Source organism: Pelmatolapia mariae, linkage group LG3_W, assembly GCF_036321145.2.
Source record: "Pelmatolapia mariae isolate MD_Pm_ZW linkage group LG3_W, Pm_UMD_F_2, whole genome shotgun sequence".
NCBI classification, from domain to species: domain Eukaryota; kingdom Metazoa; phylum Chordata; class Actinopteri; order Cichliformes; family Cichlidae; genus Pelmatolapia; species Pelmatolapia mariae.
This window is the reverse complement of record NC_086229.1, coordinates 60,228,911-60,233,870: the sequence shown is the minus strand read 5'-3', so window position 1 is coordinate 60,233,870 and position 4,960 is coordinate 60,228,911. Positions and strand designations below refer to the sequence as shown.

The 4,960-nt window shown below is 36.4% G+C and overlaps 1 long non-coding RNA gene across 1 annotated transcript; it reads right to left on the bottom strand.

Moving 5' to 3' along the window:
- Positions 1-3,069: 3,069 nt before the first annotated feature.
- Positions 3,070-4,571, bottom strand: LOC134617468 (uncharacterized). Its single transcript, XR_010091530.1, has 3 exons — positions 4,170-4,571; positions 3,704-3,798; positions 3,070-3,113 (listed from the first exon to the last, which is right to left on the bottom strand). It is a non-coding gene; the product is annotated as an uncharacterized LOC134617468 (long non-coding RNA).
- Positions 4,572-4,960: the final 389 nt, after the last annotated feature.

The window sequence follows — 4,960 nt, the reverse complement described above, 5'->3', positions numbered from 1 at the left end:
TCTTCACAATCCATGGTGTGGGTGACTTAGAACATAGAAGGCCGCTACACGCTTACAAACACATATAATCTAGAAACCTGCCAGGCCAAAGGCCTGGAATTCATTTAGCTTCTAACTGCATGTTAGTCTACTTGGTAACAGATGACAGGAGAGTAGTTAAGAAAGGTATCAGCCCTCGGAGACCATCTAGGCTTGAAATTTATTACCATGTATGGCAGATGTTATCAAAAACGGAGCTTTTGTATCTCTTTTTAGACATTTAAAATGTATCATTGACTGTAATCGATGTATTAATCTGTAATTGACGCACGAGGGGGCGTAAACCCCGATGCTATAAAATCATCATCAAGTGTATTCTTAGCAGGAGACATTTTGCTGGTGTGATACTGTATACTTCTCCTCCTGCGTGGCTTTAATAAAATTGTCTGATTGCAATCTCCTGGGCCTTCATTGGTGTGTTCTGTTGCTCAACATTTTCGAACCCGTAACATGTGCCATCTCAATAAAGCCAGGTTCCTTTATTTTGGCTTACTAAAATGGAGATAAGATGCTTTTAATGCTTTTGCAAAGCATGTACAATGCAGTTGCCTTGCACTGGCCCATGGATGTGACCTCCCATTTTCTGGGGGGCAAGCTGGTTGGCAAGGCACAAGAGGCCTATGTAGCTAGGAACCAAACAAAGAATCATATATGAGCCTGTGTTAAAAGTGCGAGTGTCAGAGGTTGTGAGTTGGTATCTAAAGCATTCAGACAGCACTTTTCTAAAATGAGAAAAAACTCTTCACAAACATTTTATGATTTTCTATGATCCCACAAGTTGATGTGTCTATGGGTTCACTGTTCTTTTTAAAAATATATTTCTCCTGTTTCATGGCCAGCCAGAGAGTTTCAGTATTGTTTGCTTTGTTGCTTTGGGTTGTTGTTTTTTTAACACATAGCTTAGTATTTAATCTCTTTTACAAAAGACAAAGTTTTCGTTTGTTGTTTTGACCTTGGAGAGCTTATATAGGCTACAGCTTTAATTGTTATTCCCCTTCCTTAAATTTCATAAACTGGCTATTAGATTATTTTGTTCAATAATTTTGTTTGGAGGTTAGGTTAGTTATGGCACACCGCTCACTGTGCTAAACTTCTGTAATGAGGTGTTGTAAGACATCCTTAATGTACTTGATAGAAATGCAGGTATGGATTGGTACAAACATGACACTTCAAAATCAATAGTAAAACTACTAATCAGTAACAATCCATTTATCGGTGATTCCGTGGTGTAGTTATTAACATTTTCAGCTTAAATTAAAAGAGTTCTACTCCCAGAGGAAATACAAACTCAGCCTCAAGGTACCACAAGTTTGTGTACTGCTAATGCCAGTCCTAAGCTTGGTAAATCAGAATCAGAATACTTCATCAATCCCTAAGGAAATTATGTGGGTTACAGTTGCTCCAAGACAGTTACAGTAACAGACTAAACTATTTAATCAATACATTATGTTACAGATTTTACAGATTTAAGAAATAGCACTAATATACACAGATCACTCGAATATAACTACACTGAAAAAAATATGTTGTTGGATTTACTTAATTCAATGGTGGACATTTGTTGCACACAGATGTTTTGCTTTGGCAACAACTTAAACAATCGAGTTAAATTAACACGATTTATTCATGTTCAATAAACCTGTGCAATTTGTGTTGATAAAATGTGACTTAAACATGTTTTGATGAAGTAATTTGAGCTCTTGGAATATTTTAATCCTTCAAAATTTTCTCACTTTATCCCAACACGATTCAGTAACTTTTACCCAATACTACTTGGTCACTTAGATACTACATGTTATCTTCAAATTACATTTTGCTATTATATTCTAGTATCAAATACACAATTTTCAAATGGAGGCCTTATAACAGATTGTATTGTTCTCTTCCAAGATGGTTGCTGGCATCCACCAGTAACCTTTCAAAACAAAATGCCTAATTTCACTGCATTGACAGTAGGTAAAGAATTAAACTGACATTACTCCTCTACCGAATCTATATAAATCAACAGTTAAATAATGTCAGTTTTTCCGTGTTCTCTGGAATCAATCACAGCAAAGAAATTAGACTGTTTCTTTTGAAAAATGTTACAGGTAACCATCTTGTGGAAGAACAATACAAAACATTCTATTTAAGGCCTCTGACGTCAAGATTCAGTTAAACAACAATTATAACTAAACAATTTGAGGTAGTGTTAGTTTCCATTAACATTAAATTAGGTTACGGAATTGGCAAACACCTTCCTATTAACATTACCCATTTTACCCCAATAACTAAAGAAATTAGCACTTGCAGGTCAAAACCTTTATTCAAGAGATGCAAAAATAACATTGATACAGTGACTGTCAAAAATTACAGCACTGATCATACTGTGACATCTTGGTTCAAAACAGCACAGCACACTTAGAAATATTCAACGTTCTTTACTTCAACTTAATGAAACTGAAAATACCATTTCACATGACCCATATGGGATATTTAGACTGTATAACTGTTCACGCTACATCTCTTCACTAGTAAAAGAAAGAAAAAATACAAACAGAAATTGAAAAATGCTGCCAAACAGACAAACAGAGAACTTGTACAGAGCAAAAGGAAAAACAAACAACAACAACAAAAAAAAGGGCCTGTCCTCATGGCAGTTGCAGAGTATATAAAAATAAACCCTGCGATCTGATCCTGGAATTGAGCTTCCAAAATGCAGCAGAACAAGTGCAAGATTTACATGTCCTCTCACCTAGAGCTGATCCCCTCACATGCATAACAGTGAGCTTTCCTTGCAGGAGCAGTTTTGTCTTAGTTGTGAGCTTTTCTTGAGAGCTGAGTTGCATCCAACTCCATTACCATCCTTTGAATAACCTCAAAAGTGTAGCAGAGTTGTGATGGGTAACTCATATTGAAGGAATAAAAAAGGTCCAAACAGCATGGCTACTGCAAAGGTCGCGTTATCCAGATCTTGAAGAACTACTATACCCTCGATGATGATGCCAACATCAGAAAAGTCATTGCCTGGCGCATCTCTGGAGACAGATGTTCACTGTGGTTTTCTCAATCTGTGCAGTGGCCTCAGTCAAGTCCTGGTTAAACACAAAACATTTCTTTAAGATTCCTTTTTAAACTCATCTCTTTTTTAATCTACCAGTTCTAATGTTAGAGTAATTTAAACCAATGCAAGCAACATAGTAAATAGCTATAGCCAAAGAGTTGCTGCCATGCTGCCATTCATGGGCTAACAGAGTTTCTAAGAGAGAGTGAAAAACATAATAATTTCAAATGCTTTACATTAGTTTTTGTTAGAAAGACACCGGCCCATCAGAAATCCAGGTTATGTCACTCAGAAGATGTTAGAATTTTGACTTTCAGCCCCACAATTTGGTTAGGTGTTGGTCAGTTGGTCTTTTATTTTTCAAACAAAAGCTAATGTAAATATTGGTGGGATTTTCCTTTGTTCACTAGAATGACAAATTTAAATTTTTTCACACTGATGTGACCCCTAATACAGGGGTGGGGCCTCAAGGGCCGGCGGCCAAGTTCACTACCAGGCCTCATGTGAACTTCAAATGATTAAAGAGGACTACTGGTCCTAACCAGTCCAATGAGGATCAAGTGGATAACTAAATGCATTTTTAAATGTTGCAAAGCCACAATCTACTTATAAAACACTCACCATGAACTCCTGCACCAAGATGTTGCAATTGTCTTTCACTCAGATGCGGAGCACTTTGATGAGGGACTCCCTTCGAGCATTAATGTCATCCTTAACTATTATAACAAAGAAAACAGATTTGTGAACTCAAAGTTTTCAGTAGCACAGAAGAAAATGATGCCAGACAAAAACTCTTGACTTTTTAAACCAGTCAACATGCAACACCAGCATCTACAAAGCAATATCAAAAGTTCCTGTTTGACATCAACTTTATGGATATATAGTTTCCAGAACATATATTTTTTTAAAAAGATAATTTTTTCTCAGTGGGGCAGTAAATGCATGATGAAAATTATGGCATCCTTTCAGTGGAATCAGTACTCACAGGTAATAGTTGACTGTTTCAATGGATGCAGTACAAAAAATCTTTTACTGACCTAATACAATACATATACACTTTGTAGTTAAAGAATATTAAAGTTCTTACTGTCATCATGGCAGCTACATCCTTTAGCTTTTGTGCCCTGTTGCCCCGATCACTTTGCAAACACTCTCAGCAGACTGTCAGAGAGAAACTCAGCTCCGTCAGAAACCTTGACTGTAAAGGCATGGTTGGGATGCACTGGAATGCTGCATTTTATCTGAAATGACATAAAATTATTTTGAAATAACAGCAGGCACTGTGCTTGGTTAAACAGTAATGTTTTGTTGAATAAAACCTGTGTTTCTAGCTCTTATGGGATTAAAAAAATCCAAAGCTGTTTGTTTCTGATTTGCAACCCAACAACCCACAAGTTACAACCTCATTTTAGTTCAAGTTTGCATTAATGTGAGTCCAGTAATCACCTTTCTTACAATACATAGAGGTATAAGTTAAACCTATGGCAGATTTTGGATTTCTCAGTTGTATTTATAGGGTGGTCTGTTGAGTATGCATGCACCTAATAATTAAAAAAAAAATCTATTATAATTAAATTGCAGAAACCTTAAGCAAAAATAGAATATACTTTCTCACCATAACACCTTGAACCCACAATCCATCAGCTGACTCCTGGTGAAATGCAGAATAGAGGTCGTCTCTCAATTTGCAGCAAAAAAAAAAAAAAAAACCCAAAAGGACAGCAGGTGAGGGCAGGAGGGGTAGGGATGTAAGCTAGCATAATGCCGCTGATGATGTTAGCTAAAGATCACTAACACCACGGTGCAGTAAATACACAATGTAACTGAAGAATAAGTTGGCAAATCTATTCACAAAGAAAACCAAATTATGTTATGAGC